The sequence below is a fragment of the Equus asinus genome, chromosome 26 (genome assembly GCF_041296235.1).
Source record: "Equus asinus isolate D_3611 breed Donkey chromosome 26, EquAss-T2T_v2, whole genome shotgun sequence".
Classification (NCBI taxonomy): domain Eukaryota; kingdom Metazoa; phylum Chordata; class Mammalia; order Perissodactyla; family Equidae; genus Equus; species Equus asinus.
Window position 1 is genome coordinate 40,379,405 of NC_091815.1, and position 19,411 is coordinate 40,398,815.

Consider the following 19,411-nt stretch of genomic DNA (forward strand, 5'->3'; position numbering starts at 1 on the left):
TCGTTACTAACGCTTCAACATCTTCCTCTGCTCTCTCTCTGGAGCAGGAATCCTACCATGAGTCAGGTAGTAGCCAAGGGCAGGATTTTAAAAGGTCTGACCACATTAGGAGGACTGGGGTGAAAGGAGGGACACACAGGGACCAGGCCTGACTGTGGTCGTAGGGGCTGAGGGAGGCCACTAATTCCAAGGGGAGAGAAGGAGAGGAGACAAATGATGGGAACCAGTAATAAGTCTCATTCTCCAAACTGGGCAGAGGGGCTTATGGGTTTCTAGCTGTTCTTCAACCTCCAAATCTGTTCTTAAACACATGAGACATCTAAGCATCATGCCCACCGTAAGCACCATATGCAGAGTAAGTTTCATGCGTGAGCTAGACTGTCTAAAACATAGGACAGTGGTGCTGCCTGCTGGACAACAGTGTTGCCACCGTGGTCTATGTGGCAGTATTGATGCCATTCTTTGAATATGGTATAGCACTTTACTTCTATTTCATAAAAACGAATAGAAAACAAAAGTAAAGACCTCAGAATTGATGTAACTGAAACAAAGACAGATTCACCAGGCATTCTTGCCACACGTAGGGGGTCTTTGGCCTCAATCAAAGGATCAGCGGGTCGAGTGTTCAACTGAACTGGAAAGAACTCAGTTAAAGAACACATATCAGAGGCAGGCAATGTGGCTGGGACGTGTGAGGAGAGAAAGAAATTCTGTGACTCCACTGTTCGACCTCGGGCTCCCCATATCCCATCAGTTGTGAGAGAAGCTCCACAACATCTTCTTCAACCCCACTGCTACTTACTTACTTTGGTCCCTCATCACGGTAACCTACATCAGCCCCCTTACTCGTTCTACCTACCTCATCAAAGGGGGCTGGAATTGAGAACTTTAAAAGTCAGGAACCGAGGAAGTTACTTTCTTCGTTGCTCAGGGACAGCATGGTGTGCAGTCTCTTCTCTCTTCTCGTTTGCTCCATTCTCCTGTCTCTTTCTGCAGACCGACATTCTCTACTTCAGCACGCACATGGAGTAAGATGTTGTCCCAGCCCCAGTTCTACCTCACCTCCCAGGTTAAGTACCCATCACTGACAGACCCATCACTCTGTGCCTCCATTCACCCAAACTCACCCAGTCTACAAGTGCATGCCACAGTTCGATGCCTTCTGGGGCAGTGGTTCTTAACCTTGGGGATGTCAAAAAGTCACCTGAGGCACTTACGAAAAATGCGCCTGCCTTTCCAGGTGGGACAACTCATGAGGTCTGTGGTTCTCTAGGAAAGAGGCATTCCAACAAGCAGCCCAGGAGCTGTACTTTGAGAATCACTCCTCTAGGCTTGGGTGTCCAACCTGGTCCAGTTAACCATGAACAGGAACAAATGGACAAGATGGGCTCTTGCGCTAACAATTGTATATGGGAATGTGAGCAAGGAGTAAATGACCATTAGCCCTACCACACCAGCCACAACCTCTACCCTCTGCTCTGTTAGGTGGCTCCACTCAGATAACCGCCACATTAGCCTGGGCTTACCTCTATCACATAAGCCTAGCACTTACCACACTCAGCAACATTTCCTTTTTGTTGTCATTCTTGAGGGGTCTCCTCAAAAATTTAGAACAAAAGGAAACATTATCTAAGAGTTTCTATGATCCGTCCCCAAATGGCTGAAGACAAATAAAGCCACTACAAAGAGACAAAACGTCTTCTGAGCCAGTATGACTTATATGACCATAGTCTCATATCAATAACTGGCTGATCAGATTTTTTTAAAGTGGGGATGGTATCAAAAGGCAGGCCACAAAGCATGGTTCATCTAACCATCTATGAGAGAGAGACAGCGAGCAAGGGAGAAAGAAGGCACTACTCAGCTCAGACCTAATTTAAATGGAGATGGGCTGGGGGGCAGGTGGCGGGGAGGCTCTGTAGATAGCGGGCTTCTGGTATCCTAGTAACCCTAGCAAGAGCTTCACAGCAACCAAATGGTGGCACCAGGCAACCTTACAGGCCAGCGTTATTAAAACTCGCCGGCATCCTCTAGTGCTGATTCCATACTCACCAAGCTACCTTCTCATTATGGTTTCCTTTCCCATGTAGGTCTGCCTACAGGGAGAGAATGTGCTGATCATACACACTTTTGAGTATTTGGGTCCCTGCTGTAGTGATCTCCCATCATAAATCAATAAACCAAAATTGAGAGAACAAGAACATCCTATTTCAGTCACACTTATTTTCCAACATAAACCAGTAAGTCGGTATGGCTTACATAAGTCTGAGCTTCATTAATGTGGACCTACCAACAAAAGATGAGTCCTTAGGTGAAGTAAGGTTTCTGAGTCTCCACAGGCTTGAGCACCAGACACTGGATACCTGGAGCATTCAATGAGGCCAGGAATAAACCAACTTATCCCCCAAGGGCCTACTTGGGACAGCATGTCAGCCCTATTCCAGGTGGTAATACACCATCAGCATAGTCACCTGTCTTGGTAAGCATGTTTTCTCACTCTCCATTTAATAGGAGCTGTCCTTCAGCAGACACTGAAGCCAGGGATAATGTCACTCACTTCCAAAGACCCAAAGGCTAATCCTAAAGCATAATCCTGTCCCAGATCAGGCACAGTGTCAATGCCTGCTGAGAGAATGAACAACCTTTGGTGATTTTGCTCACTTCCCTACATAACGTGATTCACTGAGTCTGGTCTGAATCAGTCAGCAAGCCATGAACAAAGAGTACAAGTCCTATTGAGTCTCTCTCCTCAGTATCTCTCAAATCCATCCCCTTCACTTATCCCCCTGCCATGACCCTAATCCAAGCTACTCTCTCTCACCCAGACTGGAGGTGATCTCCCCACACTCACTATTTCTACTCTCCCCTTCTAAACCCTGAAACAAGATGAAACTTTTAAAACACAAATCTGATTATCGAGTTACTTCCATGATTAAAATACCTCAATGGCTTTCCATGGTGCTTCAGATAAAGCCCAAACTTACCAGTGATTGCAAGGCCTTCTACACTGCAGCCCTGATTTACCTTTTTCCCACCTCAGTCAAATGCTACTCCATCATTTCCTTTGCTCTAAGCATCCTAGACTTGCGGCTGTTCTCTCTGGATCCCTCAGGAACGTCCCTGTCCCCTGGTTTAAGACTACTCTTCCTATGACATATGACACAATGTCATCTACCACCTTTCAAGGCTCAGCCTTAATGTCCCTGACTTCCTCAGGCAGGAACTTTATGGCCTCTCCCAGAATAAGTTAACTGTCTGCAGTGAATGTTCTCTTTCAAAGGCATGAATCACACAATAATTTTTTCAGTGTCTTTCATTACCCAATAGACTATGAGCTCCAGGAAAACACGTCCTTTCCCACTTGGGGCCATGTTTGATAGATGAATCTCTCATGCTTCTTTAATCACCCAATAAGGAAGAAAGAGCAGGCCTGAATGATTAGCTGAGTACTGAGAAAAGAGGACACTGAAAAAGATGTCTTGAGGCCAAGGAGAATTTCTGGCAAAGAAACAATCCACCAGAAAAGTCGTGTATTCTCAGAGAGCACAAACGGTGCTTGTGTGGAGATGTGGAACACGTGTGCAATAGGAAAGTGTCAGGATGCAGAAGGATGTGCTCACTCCACGGATGGGTGTGGCACTGTGAAAAGGGAATTCAGCTCACCTGGACCCAGTCACCTAATGTTTGGACCTAGTCCCTCTTCCTCTTGCCAGTCGTCTCCAAGGAGGGTGGAAGCTCAAGAAGGCAGAGCTGAGGAAGGAAAAGAAAACATGAGACACCAAATTTACTTTGCAGTTATTGGATTCTTCAGGCTGGAAATGACTCCACAACAGCTGCATCTTTGTCTCCTACAGCGGCAGAGGTCAAATGAGACTAGGAAAAACAGCTTTCCCTCCCAGGATGCAAGGGCCATGGGCACTACCCCCTGAGGCATATATTGTACCCTGAGCTGTAATCACAGCCTTTTCCCAAAGAGGTTCTGTCAATGGGTGTGCAACTCAATCCTAGGTGTCTTAGAACCTTGTCTACCAAGCAGAGCAAAATAGTAAAGACATGGGGCTTTGAATAAAGAAATCAATTCAAGAACCCCATTTCCTACTTATTGTCTATGTGGTTCTGGCCATTCCTCTAAAGGTAAGAGGGACATGTTACAGGTAAAAAGTGGAGGGAAAAAATGGCTAAGGAGGTACTAGTGTTTACTGTTATTTACATGCCATGTACAGTGCTTAGCACCTTACTTTTATTGTCTCTGTTACTCCGCACCACAACACTATTCTCTAGTTCTCATTTCAAAGAAAAGCAGAGGCTCAGAGAACTCAATCTCACAGCTCATGGCAAACTATTATAGATCAACCTAATATCATTTTGAAAAACATTACTACATCTACTCATGTTTTCCACAGAGACCACATGGAGTAATGACATAGGTACACCTTAAAAAGGTAAATTGAAACTCCAGTTCTGCCATTTAATAGCCAGTGATGCAGGGCCAGAAATTTAACTCTTCTGTAAATTTAAGTAATATGAAAAGACTAACTTACTTTAGGACCTTAATACAATTATCATTACTAGGTGATGGTATCATTACTTAATCTTACATAATATTTTAAAGGTTATCAACAAGTTCCAAATAGATTAACAATACATATTTCAAGTCTCACTGTGCCCAAGAGCATGCGTTCAATCAACTGGAGGTCCCTGGGGGAAGTTATCTTCATGATTACGGCTCTGATTTATGTCAGTACTATCAGTCACTGGCGAGTCAATACTTAATTAGGTTTCTTCCACAACCCAGTTGGGAAAGAGGAATCCACTGCGTCACTTTCCCTACTTCCAAAAAGAGAAAAGGAGAAAGAGGGGTAGGGACTTAAAAGCTCCTTCGGTGGAGCTTCCACCAGAAGGGGCCCCCTGGAATCCAGGGTGAATGTAAACAAACACGGCAAAAGCGGTGAGTTAGGAGCTGGCAACCGGTCCCCTAGCAGACAGCGCCACAGGTGGCTCTGCGCAGGCGCTGCCCTCACCCCTCCCCCAAAAGGAAGCCCTGCCCCTCCACCCCGCCCCGCCCAGTACTTGCCCAGAGAGCCTCCTCCTCTCCATTATGTCCCACGCCACGCCCCCTCACAACCATCTACAGCTCTGAACTCTCTAACCCACAGCCTTCAGGCCGGCCTTTTACTTTACATAAACGCCCTACCAACCTCAGGGCCTCCAAAACCCACATCGTATACCCACAGCCTGCCTCCTCCATTTCTCATTTAACATCCTGCCCTTCCCAAAGGCTATTAAAATTCCTGAATTACCGGCCCACCCGGTGGCCCAGCGGTTAAGTGCACACGTTCCGCTTTGGCAGTCTGGGGCGGCAGGCCAGATCCCAGGTGCGGACATGGCACCGCTTGGCACGCTATGCTCCGTGGTAGGCGTCCCCCATATAATGTAGAGGAAGATGGGCATGGATGTTAGCTCCGGACCAGTCTTCCTCAGCAAAAAAAAAAAAAGAAAAAAAAGAAAAAATAGAGGATTGGCAGCAGACGTTAGCTCAGGGCTAATCTTCCTCAAAAGAAAACAAAAATTCCTGAATTACGAACCCCACTTTTTCTGCTAACTGACCCCTGGAACCACGCAGCTGAACCTTGTCCCCACATTGCCCCAAGACTTGGCCTTGGCGCCCCCTGGAGGAAACAGAATACCACTGGACACGTCGAAGCCCCCAAGATGGCGAAGCCGGACAAGTGGGCGCCTGCGCAACACGCTAGCAAAGCCGCGGGGGCAGGCTCACCGTCTCCAAGGACACCGAAGTCCCCCAGCCTGCCTCCCTCAGTCCCACTGTGGCTCAGGGTGGGGCATGCGCAGCAAACCTCAGTCCCCTTTCCCCGCCCAGCAAACGTGGGCTGGGCTCTGCAGCCCCCGTCAGTCACTCTGACCACGACAACCCCTCCCTCAGGCCCACCCCCTGCAGCTCCGTCATTCGGGATGGCACCTGTGCTGGAAGCCTCAGAGGCCACCTACTGACCAGCAAGCACAGCGCTAGCGTGGGCAGGGTCTGCACTCACCACTCACTCAGGCCAAGGCAGCCCCTCCCTCGGACCCCTGTAGCTCCACTGTGATTCAAGACAGCGCTCGCAGTAAGCCGCGGCTGCCACCTGTTGGCCAACCAACACAATGCTGAAGAAGGCAGGGCTCTGTAGCCCCTCCCTTGGGCCCGCCCCCTGAGCTCCACTGTCATTCAAGTGGCGCCTGCGCAGGAAGCCGCGGCTGCCACCTGTTGGCCAACCAACACAATGCTGAAGAAGGCAGGGCTCTGTAGCCCCTCCCTTGGGCCCGCCCCCTGAGCTCCACTGTCATTCAAGTGGCGCCTGCGCAGGAAGCCGCGGCTGCCACCTGTTGGCCAACCAACACAATGCTGAAGAAGGCAGGGCTCTGTAGCCCCTCCCTTGGGCCCGCCCCCTGAGCTCCACTGTCATTCAAGTGGCGCCTGCGCAGGAAGCCGCGGCTGCCACCTGTTGGCCAACCAACACAATGCTGAAGAAGGCAGGGCTCTGAAGCCCCTCCCTTGGGCCCGCCCCCTGAGCTCCACTGTCATTCAAGTGGCGCCTGCGCAGGAAGCCGCGGCTGCCACCTGTTGGCCAACCAACACAATGCTAAAGAAGGCAGGGCTCTGAAGCCCCTCCCTTGGGCCCGCCCCCTGAGCTCCGCTGTCATTCAAGTGGCGCCTGCGCAGTAAGCCGCGGCTGCCACCTGTTGGCCAACCAACACAATGCTGAAGAAGGCAGGGCTCTGTAGCCCCTCCCTTGGGCCCGCCCCCTGAGCTCCACTGTCATTCAAGTGGCGCTTGCGCAGGAAGCCTCGGCTGCCACCTACTGGCCAACACAGCACTAGAATGGGCGGGGCTCTGCAGCCCCCGTCAGTCACTCAGGACAGCCCCTCCCTCAGATCCGCCCCCTACAGTACAACCATCATTCAAGAGGGTACCTGCGCAGTAAGCTTCAGCCGCCACCCGCTAGGCCAACAGCGCTAGATGGGAAAGGGTATGCAGTCCCCCGTCAGTCATTCGAACCACGAGCGTTCCTTCATGGGCCCCGCCCCTGCAGCTCCATGTCATTCATGATGACACTTGCGCAGTAGGCTTGCTGCTACCGATAAGCCAACCAACCGCTACAGTGGGCAGGGTTCTGCAGCCCTCTTATCAATCATTCAAGCGCGACAGCCCCTCCCCTGGGCCAGCCCCCTGCAGCTCCACTGTCATTCACAATGGTGCCTCCTCAAGCGAGCCTCTGCTGCCACCTATCGGCCAACATTCTTAGTGCCAGAGTGGGTGGGGCTCTGCAGCGCTTCAGGCCCAGGAAAGACGTTGGCCCCACCCCTCAGCCCTGCTGACAGGGCGCCTGCGCAACAGCCCTCGGCTGCCCCCAACGCCCCCAGCGCCCCCAGCCAAGGATGAAGCCAGACACATGGTAGGGTGAAAACAGCCTCGAGAAGGCAACGACAGGGGAAGGGGTGAGGCTCTCAGCCCTCTGACCCAGCCAAGGAGGAACAGCGGGCACAGTGACAGCCTGCAGCCCTGTCCCTGAGGACAAAAAGTGCCACAGCAGCGGCAGCCGCGGCAAATCTGGGCACAGCGCCTGCTTCACCACACACGGGATTCTCCAGGAGATAACATATTATCTTTTCTTAGCCAGGGCGGTAAGACAGCCCCCAGTCACTAGCCAAGGCCCAATCTCAGAAGTCCGAGTTCAGACCCCATGCTAGGCCAGGTGGCACCATCGCGGCAAGTGTTTGCGGCCAGACCCGCGACCAGCAAAGAAGGTGCGCGGCAGGCAGGACCCGCAGCTTGCAAGGGACACTGCAGCGCTCGGCCCCGCCCATGAGGCCACCCAGCCAAGACGGCGCCTGCGCAGCTGGCCACGGCCGCCCCAATCGAAGGTGGTACCGAGGTAGGAGGGGCTCAATCAGATGGTCAGTGCCCACGGACCTGCAGACACCACAGCCCTTGGCCCCGCCCCAGCGCGCAGCCAGCCAATCAGGACAGGGCCTGTGAAGCAACCCTTACCCGCCCAGCCAAAGATGGCGCCGGGGTGGGTGGGGCTCCCAGCCCGCCACGCCCAGAGCAAATACCCGCAGGCACGACCTTAGCCCCGCCCCAGCACGCATCTAGCCAATCAGGACAGCGCCAGCGAAGCACCCCTTAGCCACCCATGCCAAAGATGGCGCCGGGGTGGGCGGGACACCCAGCCTACCACGCCCAGAGAAAATACCCGCAGGCACCACGGCCCTCGGCCCGCCCCTGCCACCGCCACTGCGGCAAACAAGCCCCGCCCCCAAAGGCTGGCATGGATGCGGGGGTGGCCGGGGGACCGGCCAATCGGGGACCCCGAGGGATGGGGTGAGCACTCTGCAGCCCCCAGACCCAGATGACAAAAGCGGGGCGTCCGAAATCACGCTAGCCCGCGCATTAGCATCGGGCCACTCCTCCCGCCACCTTCTGCAGCACCCACCCGAGCGGGCTTACCGCAACAGGAGCCCGTGGCAGTGCTACCCTCGACTGCGGGCTGATGGACAGCCGTCCATCCCCGTCCCCACCTCCACCCAGGAAAAAAGGCGCGGCAGCCCCCAGACTCCGTGGCCCCTCAGCGGGGCGGCCCGCCCCCGAGACCCTGGCCAGCCGTGTAAGATGGCGCCGCTGCGGCAAGCGCGACATGCCTCGCTGACTCTCTGGGGACCCCCGTTTGGCCGCCCGAGGGCCGGACCTGCGGCATGTGACTGCCGTCCCGCCCTGCACACCGTCCAGACGCAGAGGTGCGAGGCCCGGGGCGGTCGGACTCACCTCACCTCACCGCACCGCACCTCACCGCCCGACCGCCCGGCCGGCCCAGAGCAGCGTGCGCGCCGTCTAGCGCGCCCACATGGCCCCAGGCGCCCGGCGGCGCCACCAGCCCAGGGTGGACATGTCGCTGCCCCTCTCCGACCTCGTCCTCCAGCAGCTCCCGGGCGTCTGCGCCGAGCCGCTGCCCGCGACTCCTTGTCAGGATCTCCGCAGAGGCGGGGCTCTGGCGCGGGCCAATCAGCGGCTGTGCTGGCCGCCCTGGGCCCCCCTTGCCACGCCCCCTGGCCCTGCCAATCAGGCCACGGTTGCCGTGGCAACAGCTTGGCGCCAAAGCAGGAGGTTGACGTCAACTGAGCTGAGGCGAGGGGCCCCAAAAAGGGGTCTAGAAAAAGGGGGGGGCGAGTGAGTGGCTGTGAGCGACCCCCAAACAAAGAAAGGGGGTGATGTGAAGAAAGGCCCACTAACAACACCCAAACGCAAAACCACCGAAGAAAAAGACATACATTTGTCTAAAAAATGAAAATCCGGCGGGCAAAAACATGTATGTCGAAGTCTAAAGACAAACGAGAAAGTAAGAGACAAGACTTTCCGCCTGGGACACATGAAAGACACGGGGCTAACTTCATTAATAAACGAAGAGCTCTTAAGATAAAGACCAAACCAAGCCAGAAAAATGGGCAGAAGGGAAGGAAACTGGCAATTCACAGGAAAATACAAATGGCTGAGACCTAAGAGAGAAAAATCACGACCTGACTCAACGGAGTGCAAAACGGAGAGCCCGGGCAAGCGCGGGGGACGGGCGTTCTCCACGAGGAGAGCCGCCGTCCACGCAGCCCCTGCAAGCGCGCCGCAGGCGGTGGTACAGAGCGGGACCGCGGGCGACAGAAGCAGAGCGGACCTGGGGTGACTCACTCACAGGCTAGCGCGGTGTGGGGCTAAGACACACCAGGACTGTGTAATAGTTAGTGAAACGCACGAGGTGCTGAAGGGGGTAGAAATGAACTGGTAAGTGTTTTTGTTTGTTTGTTAAGGATGAACACATTTTCAGGTAAAACTTCTGAAAAAGTATACAAGAAATTGTTAACTGGTTACCTCTAGGGAAAAGGGATGGGGGGAAAGAGGATGAAGGAAAGATTTTTCCCTTCTCAAGTTCACACTGTTTGCATCTCCTCGAAAGAAGTTATGTATTTCTTTTCTAGTAGTAAAATCAATGAATTATAAAAAGCTCGTTAATGTACCCTCCCTTGATCCAATATTCCACTCTCGAGGAAATAATCAGAGATGTACAGAAGATAATATGCAAGCATATTCACGGAGCATGTTTTATTAGAAAAATGTCCTCTGCAGAAGAATTAAATTGTATTCTGGTAAATCCATACATTGCAATTTTATGTGGCCAGTAAAAAAGTATGATTTTAACTTTAAAGGAAAAAATTCATAAAATACAATTAATTACAAAAATCAAGTTACCTAAGAGCACATAGAATATGATACCCAAAATTAAATTTTATATTTATACTTAGTAAGTGTAAATATAAATCAGTGGTTGCTTGCTACATTGTGAAGCTACCGGTTTGGGTTAGGGGACGTCTAAACTTCCCAAGTCTTCAACACCCTCTTCTCACCGAGTAGTGCCACAGAAACATAAAAGCAATGAAAACCTTGTGTTTGCTACACACCTTCAGAACATATTCTCCACCAGCCTCTATAGAAATTCTAGAAGTACCAGTGAAAGTGAATGTAGTACCACCCTTGGGTGAGAGGTTTTCAAACCTGGCTACCTGTTCCGATCAGCTGGGGAGTGTTAAACACTGAATGTACAGGGTCCCACAGACCTGTGTTTGTTTCGGAGCTCCCCAGGTGAACCTAATATTTGGTTATGGTTTTGGAGGTGATCTGAACACATTCTGTGGACCCCATCCCCTCTCTCCTTCTCAATCCTCTGTCTGAAATACAAGTGTCTCTCTGGATCCTGGATCATTCATTCGTATCACATACCACATGCTCTGAGAGCTCCTCCAACTAGTACCCCTTTTCTCAGCACTCTCTCCCCCAACCAAAAAACACCCCTCTTGACAGAGTGGTCTTCTGTCACAAACTCAATGGCCTTACCACACATTCTCTCCCTCTACTATACAATACAGGCTTCCACCCCTTCCACACCCCTAAAACTGCTTGGCAATTTCCACAATGCCCTATGCGGCTAGGAATCCTGTTCTGAATCTCACTTGATCTTTCAGTAACATTCAACATTCTCATTAGAACAAACAAACAGTGATGATAAACAAAAACCCATGCTAGCTTGTTTTCAGGATCACTACACTATCTTGGTTTTGCCCCCATGTCAATGGCCTCTTATCCGTCATCTTAGGCAGCTTCTGCTCTGTTCAACATCTAAATGCTCAGAACTCAGTCGCTAAACTTCTCCATCCACATCCACTCCCTAGGTAGCAGTCTCACTTAGTATCATGGTTTTAATACCACCTACATGCCAACGGCTCCCAAATTTAAATCTTCTGCCACAGAACTCTCCACAGAAGCCCAGTCTCGTATATCCAACTGTCTGCTTGGGAGCTTACTGCTCCACCTGGATGTCTAACAGGCAACTCTAACCATTTAAAACAAGTATTAATTTCCCTTTTCCCCATTTCTATAAACAGCACCAGCTGCAGTAGCCAAAAACCTCACAATTTTTCTTGATTCCTCTTTTCCTTACCACCAATATCCAGTTCACCAGCAAATCCTGCTGACTCTACATCCAAGACACATCCCAAATTTGTCCCAAGAGTTCCCTCCGCATGGTATCCTAATCACTCTCATTTCCCCTAGATATTAGCCTACTCACTTGACCACCTGTTTCCACTCCAAACTCCTCCAATACTCTCTACACAGTGTCCAGGGTGATCTTCTTTAAAGGCAAATAAGACGGCATGTTCCAGCTTGTATTACCTCCTGTCCCCTACCCCAATCATGCTTCAATATAAGTCTAAAATCCGTACCATAAACAAGGTTAAAAGAAAAGCCATCAATATCTCTCGTCATAGAAGAGTGTTAAATATTGGTGCTGTAAAATTTAAGTCTCTTCCTTCAGATTTATGCTTTTTATACCTTGAGAAATCCCTCCCCACACTGAAGTCATAAAGATATTCTAATAGCCTTAAGTTTAAGTTTCTTTACATTTACTTTTGTATATGTTCTGTGGTAGGGATCTCATTTTTCTCTCGACATATTTCTATATATGAGTGGGCCTGTTCCTCAGTTCTCTAGTCTGTCCCACTGGCCCATGTGTCTATTTCTGTGTGTTAACATATCATAGTAACTATTACAGCTTTACAGTAGCTTGATATCTGAAAGGGCAGCTGCTGTGCCTTGTTTTTCAAAAGTTCTCTGGCTATTCTTAGCCCTCTATCTTCAAATAACTTTTAGAATTAGCTTGTCAAGTTTGATGAAATATTCTCTAGGGATCTCAACTGACATTTTCTTAAATCCATAGAGCAATTTAGAGAAAAGTGAAAACCTTGTATCAAGGCCTCCCACCTTTAACTCTGGTCTATGCTGCCCATTTATTCATGTCTTCTACAGCCATGAACTGTATACTGTAAATTTTGTTTCTATAAAGGTCCTATTTGACTTTAGGGGGTCTTTTCTCTTATTACTTATCTAATTGGTTATTTTTGGATTACAACAGTGGTATAGCATTTTTTTAATAACTTCAGATTTACGGAAAAGTTGCAAAGACAGTATGAAGATTCCTTACCCAGTTTCCCCTGATGTTAACATCTAACATAATTTTGGTACATGGTCAAAATGAATAAATTAACATTAATACAAAACTATATAACTACAGACTTTATTTGGATTTCATCCATTTTTCCATAAATGTCTTCCTTTCTGTCCCAGGATCCCATCCAGGACATCACATTACACTCAGTTGTTATGTCTCGTTAGGCAACTTCGGGCTGTGACAGCTTTTCAGTATTCCTTGTTTCTCATGACTTTAGCAGCTCTGAGGGGCACCAGTCAGATATTTTGTAGACTGTCTCTCAACTTGAGTTTGTCTGATATTTTCTCATGATTTATCTTGGGTTATGAGTTTTTGAGAAGAATTATCTGCTATTGCTTTTTACATGTTGATTTTGTATCCAGTGAACTTGCTGACCTTGCTTGTTAGTTCTAATAGTTTATCTATTAGACAAAAAGATTTTCCTGGATTTTTTTTAATGTTAATATCTTTCTTAACAACAATTTTTTACACTGATTGACAAACATACCTCATTTCATTATCATAATGCATTGGTTAAGACCTCTGGGGTGATATGGAATAAGTCTTGTTCTAGACCTGAAAAGGGCATACTTCTTATCTTTCATCATCAAGTAAAAATGCTCACAACAAGCTTTTTTGTAGAAGCTCTTTACTGAGGGTTAAGGAAATTCCCTTAAGCTCTAGTTTTCTAAAACTTTTATCACGAACAAGTTTAATTTTATATAATGCCTTTTCTACATCTATTGGGAATTATACTTTAGTATTTTGTATAATCTGTTAATGCGGAGAATTAAGGCAAATATTCTGATGCTGAAACATGTCTGCATTCCTAAGCTCTACTGGACCGTGATTACGAGGGTCTGATTTATATACACATACAACTGGATACAACTGGGTTATATTTTACTTTTGTTTTTTGCATCTAAGCTCTAACTTTATTATACTATCCTTGTCTGGTTTCAGTATCAAGGTTATATGCTAAGTCTCATAAAATGACTTGCTGCTTATATTCTCCACAAGTTTATAAAAAATAAAGAGTCTGATTTTTCAAAGTCTAGTATAACTCACTGTAAAGTTATCTAAATATGATTATCTTTTGCATGGAATATTCTGGACTGTTTCCTTAGTTTGGGACTTATGGTCTTGAGTCAATTTTGGTCATTTATACTTTCCGAGGAGATTGTCCATTTCACTTAAATTTATTAGCATATAATTATTCACAGTATTCTTTTGATTTTTAATCTCTTCTTCATTGGTAATTATGCCCCCTTTTCTGTTACCCATATCATTCCATCTATTCTTGTTTTCTTCAGTTTTCCTAAAGATTTGACAATTTTATGTCTTTTAAAGTGTCTTTTGGTTTTTTGACCATATTCTTTCTTCTTTTCCATTTAATTAATCTGTTTTTTATTTTCCTTCTACTTATTTGGGTTTCTTTTCCTAGAGTCTTGACTTGCATATTTAACTCATTAACTTTTACTCTTTAATTTTTAACAGAAACATTTAACACTATGACTTTCCCTGCAAGTACCACTTGAACCTCATTCCATGTATTTCATTGTTGTTCAGTACTGTATACATTGTTTCCATTAGATTTCCTCTTAGTGACATAAAGTAATGTGTTTAGGTTTTGCGATTCTTTAAAAATCTTTTGATTATAGATTTCTAATTTAACTGCATTACAGCCAAATGATACGGCCTGTATGTTGCTATTTGATATTTGTTCAAACTTCCTTTGTGATCTTAGGATATAATCAATTTTTAATTGTTTAACGTGTTAGAAAAGAATGCACATTCTCTAATTGTTAGGTACCAATTTCTATGTAAGATCAAGCTTATTAATTGTGTGGTTACATTTTCAGTATCCTTACTAATTTTCTGTCTGCTTGATGTACCATTTCTAAATAGTTTTAATAAAATCTCCCATTATGCCTATGGTTTTATCCATTGCTTATGGTCATTCTTTTAGTTTTTGCTTTATATATTTCAAGGCCATGTTTTTACGTAGAAACATGTCCATGATTTCCTCTGTTAAACTGGACATCAAAGAAATTAATCTGGTCATCTGCTTGTAACAGTGAGTTAATCTGTTTGCATTTTTAATTTCTGACATATCTGCTTAATGGATATGCCTTTTCATCTGCTTATTTTCTCCTTTCCTGCCTTCCACTGAGTTGATCAAGTTCTTTTTATTATTCTTTTTTCCCTCTGCTACTTTAGAAACTTTCAATTATATTTCAGTTACTTTATTGTCTATCTTTAAATTCCTAATTTATACACAAAGTACATATTTTTTTGACAGAGTATAAAACAATAAAGGATCCTGGCATACCTTAGCAATTCACTGAATTTCCTATTCCCACCTTCCTGGTTACTGTCTAGAATTTTAGCTATACCTTTTTTAAACAAACCAAAAACCATTTTTACAATCAATGATTAATTATATTTACTGATATTTTGAGAATTTATTCACTCATTCTTGTTTCTTTAAATTTCACTCCTTCCCTCCTTCACTGTTTTTCTCTCATTGTACTAAATCCTTAAGTCTTTTAGTTAGTGTATAAGGTAGTCTATCTATTTGTATTTCTAAAAATGGCTTTAAAAGACATTTTTGGATGACAATTTATCTAGGTATGGAATTCTAAGGTGACCCTTATCTTCTCTCATTTTGAAGATATTATTCTGTTGTCTTTCCACATCTAACATTGCTGATGAGAAGGTCTGCTGTCAACCTAAATGTTCCCAATAACATTGGTCTTTCCCTCTGCAGCTTTTAGAATAGGTATTATGTATAGATTTATTTTTGTTCATCCTGCTCAGGACTTGTGTGACCACTGAAGGTCTTTCTTCCATTCTGAGAATTCTTGGCCAATATGTCTTGGCCAATATAGCTTTTCTGGCATTTCGACTCTTCTTCTCAACCTATTAGACTATATTGGCCCTTCTTAATCTATCCTTGATTTATCTTAACTTCTTTATTTTTCATATTCTTTTCTAGGTTGCTTTATGAGTAATTCTTCTTTTTAACTGCATCTCATATAGTGTTTCCCTTGATGTGTTTTACAATGGCTATATTTTTTTCCATGTCTAAGATTTTTAATTGGTACTTTTTTATATCCACCTTTCTCAAATGGATGAACATTTTATGAATACTATTCTTTATCTTTCAAGAATCTTAAAAAGTCACACTAAAACTGTCTAATTTAAATTGCATTTTGTCAGGAATTCATGTCCTGTTGATTTTGTTCTCTGGCTTACCGTAAGTTTTCCTAAGTTTAACGTAGTGCTTTGCAATCTTAGTTTCTAACTGTTTCTCCTATGGGATATTTTTTTCCCCTCCTCTCTGAATTTCTCTTTCCTCCATATCTAACTTTTTTTTTTTCAGTTGTCTCTGCCTTGCCCCTGAGAAACTCAGTCCTGAGACACGTCTTATATTGTCAACTGGGGGCTCTGTGCCATGTGACAGAGGGGTGCATTAGTCAGTAAGCAAGATTTGAGCTTAGACTGGCCCTTTCTGCATGGCCATGTTTTTACCTCCTGCCACCACTCCTAATATAAGCTGGAGCCCTGAGTAACCATCACTGGTTTTTTCAGTCTCATTTCACGTCAGGAGAATCCACCCTCACCTCTGTTTAACACAATCGGTCTGGGGCCTCACTATGCATGAGATGCTTCTGGACCTCGTTACTCCACAGCAGTCAAACTTTAACTACCTCTGCCTATTTCAAGATCAGAAGTCCAGCAGGTTTATGTCTTCAACCCCACATATCCTTGTGTTTTTCTGTTCAGTTTTTGATCCACATAGATGTCATAAACATCTCTATCATTGCAAGTTTATATTAAAAAGAGGTTGAAATGTAAATGCAAAGACCCACAGCACCATCTTGAATCAAAAATAGTATCTTCTAAATCATCTATAGCAGTTCTCACTTCTTTCCCAAGTGTACGATGGAGTTCTCCTGAGGCTCTATGACATGTGATATTGTGACAGATTGAATGCTAAAGCCGATGAGAATCTAGATGTTTTCATTTTAGCCAGATTTGCAAAGATATAAAACAATGCCACTCTTCTCCGTAATCTTTTGTTTTGGGAATTAAGTCATTTTTCATTTAAAAATCTTGCTTATATTAACATGTTATGGATTTACTACTGTTACTTCAAAATGAATTAACATACGTTTAAAACTTTAATTTCCAAAAGTGTATTGATAGGTATAATCTACATACACACAAGTTCCTTGGAGTCCTCAATCATTTTCAAGGGTGTAAATGGGTCTTGAGACAAAAAAGTTTGAAAACCTCTGGTCTAGAATAAATCTGTAATAAATTGGGCTATCTGGGTACTATGACCCCATGGATTAGCACAGAGCTTCATACATAGAAGTCTCTCAATAAATGCTTATTCATCCATTCTTTCAACAAATAGTTGAGTGCCTACAACATAGAAGACCCATGCTAGGCCAGGGTCATGGTTCATTGCAAATGGAATTGAAATGACACCTGCCCTAATTCATTTATTTGAGAAATATGTCTTTGAGCTCCAGTCTAGCTGGGATGATGCATACAATGAGTAAGTTAACAAAATAAACCTTTAAAAATTGTGGCAAGGGCTTTGAAGAAAAAAACCACAATGCTGAAGTGAGGAGGGGTGTGTTTGTGTGGTGGTTACATAGAGTAGTCAGAGAAGGCTTCTCTGAGAATGAGAAGCTAAGACTAAATTGTGAAAAACAGCCAGCCCGGGGAAGAACAAGGGGAAGAACATTCTAGACAGACAAAATAGCAATATACAAAGACTATAATGGAAAAAAATAGAAAAGATACCAGAATGGCTGGAGGATAGTAAGAATGAGGTCGAGGAGGATAAAATGAGGTTGTACAGGTATACAAGAGCCAGCTCTTTAGGAACTGTAGGCCAAGACAAAGATCTTGAATTTCATCCTCAATGTGATGGGGAGCAATTAAAGACTTTTAAATAAGGTCTGACATCATTGTAAGATGATTCCCGCTGCTGTGTGGAGAACTGGGGGACGACAGAGAGGAAAGAGAAGCAGCAGGAAGACCAGTTAGGAGGCAGCCATCTGAGCAAAGGATGCCAGTGCTCTGAACTAGCACAGTGGCAGTGGGGACAGGAGAAATGAACAAATACAAGATGTAGTTTGAAGACAAAATAGACAAATCTTGGTGATAATCTGTGTATATGTGGTAAAGAATATCAGAAATGATTCCTCCATTTCTGGTTTGGGCAACTGGGTAGATGGAAGTGTTATTTGGTAAGTCTTTGAGTCACAGGTTTGGGTAGGGAAAGAGCATAAAATCAAGAGCTCTCTTTTAGATATGTTATATCTGAAATGCTTACACTCAAGCAAGTGGAGATGCTGGGTAGGGATCCTGCAGAGGTCTCTGCTAGAGCTTTCACTCTGGAAGGCCTCGGCAGAGAGCTGGTTTGCTGCACAAACAGTTAGGTTAAAATAAACACTACTTTACAAAATAAAGAAACCAGTTCTTCGGTATTTAGGACTCTTGTGTATTCATTCAGTGCTGGATAGGTCAATATCTTAGTATACAAATTTGTATAGAGTTCCTCAGTAATGCAAATCTAACCAATTTTTCTTAAGGGTAAACTTACCTTTATTTTTTAACCCTCTTGTAGAATTTCAGGACAACACAAAATCAAACATTCAGATTAAAGGCAACCAACTCTTTCACAAAAACTGCTCCAAAATCCAAATATTAAAAGAACTGTTCCCCCAAACAATTACATATAAGATTAAAAACAGGCAGAGGACAACCCTATCACAAATCTGATGTTATAAAAGGAAAATATATCAAGTCTGGCAGACAGTGTTAAGGTTCAAAACTACAAGAGTTCCCGTATGCCAGAGGGCTCACCTACCCAATGTTCTGCTCACAGGTCCCTGTCCAAGAGGACAGTGGGCACCTTCTCTCATAGGAAGCAAAAGCATCCAGAAGTCAAGTTATCACGTGCTAATCAAAATACTTATTTAGAAAATGCAGGGTTATTCACATATGTCTTTCTCAAATTGGAAAGTTTACCAGCCAGAAAGCTCTACTCCTGTACTGGCAAAATGGTAGATGCTCATTTATTCAACCATTCAATAAACAGGTATTGAGTACTGACTACATCCAAGACACTAAGGATACAATGATCAACAAAGAAGATGCAGTGTCTGCCTTCATGGGACATATAGTCCAAGGATGAAGCCAAACAAATAATCAAACAAGTACTCTGAATGCCAAACAGTAAATGTGATGAAGATACACTGTACTATACGAATATACAATCAGAGAGTCTGACCTGGACCAGATGCTGAGGAAGGAGATTCTACGCCTAATGAGCAGCATGTACAAAAGTTAGGTGGCAGAGAGGAATATGGAGAGCCATGGAGCTAGAATATGGACTGGCATGCAGCAAAGCCTGGAGAGAGAAGTCAGACCTTGCACAGCCCTGTACGCCATTTAAGGACTGGAGATCTCTGACAATCACAACCTTTAGCACGTTACAGGAACTCCTCCTAGGGGTGACCAGCACTCAAATCCCATCCAAGTCTCCTGAAAAATGTATGGCACGATTTTCACACATACTCACATGTCAACACCTCAGGACATGGCTAGAACAATATGGAGAAGTGATTTGGCTTCCAGAATGCAGATCATCAGGCCAAGAAGATCATGCGTTCTTGTCTGGTTGGTTTTGCCAAAGGCCCACCACAAGATACATCTAAAGAAAATAGGAAAAAGACAATCACTGAGATAAAAGTAAAACATGAATGAGAAAGCAGAAAAACAGCTGGAGATAAGAGATACAG

The 19,411-nt window shown here is 45.3% G+C and overlaps 1 protein-coding gene across 19 annotated transcripts in view; it reads right to left on the minus strand.

Annotated features, from left to right (window-relative positions):
- The window catches only part of PEG3 (paternally expressed 3), a 32,615-nt gene extending 23,585 nt beyond the window's left edge, over positions 1-9,030 (minus strand). For 6 of the 19 annotated variants that reach the window (XM_070499090.1, XM_070499079.1, XM_070499076.1 and 3 more), the window contains exons 1-2: positions 8,822-8,993; positions 3,664-3,750 (exon numbers count right to left, since the gene is read on the minus strand). The gene's annotated coding sequence lies outside the window, so the exon portion shown is untranslated. Of the gene's footprint in view, positions 1-859; positions 991-3,663; positions 3,751-5,776; positions 5,833-6,050; positions 6,117-8,821 lie in introns of those variants that run through there. The other 13 variants (XM_070499089.1, XM_070499082.1, XM_070499088.1 and 10 more) reach the window with 10 other exon arrangements.
- Between the last annotated feature and the right edge of the window lie 10,381 nt (positions 9,031-19,411).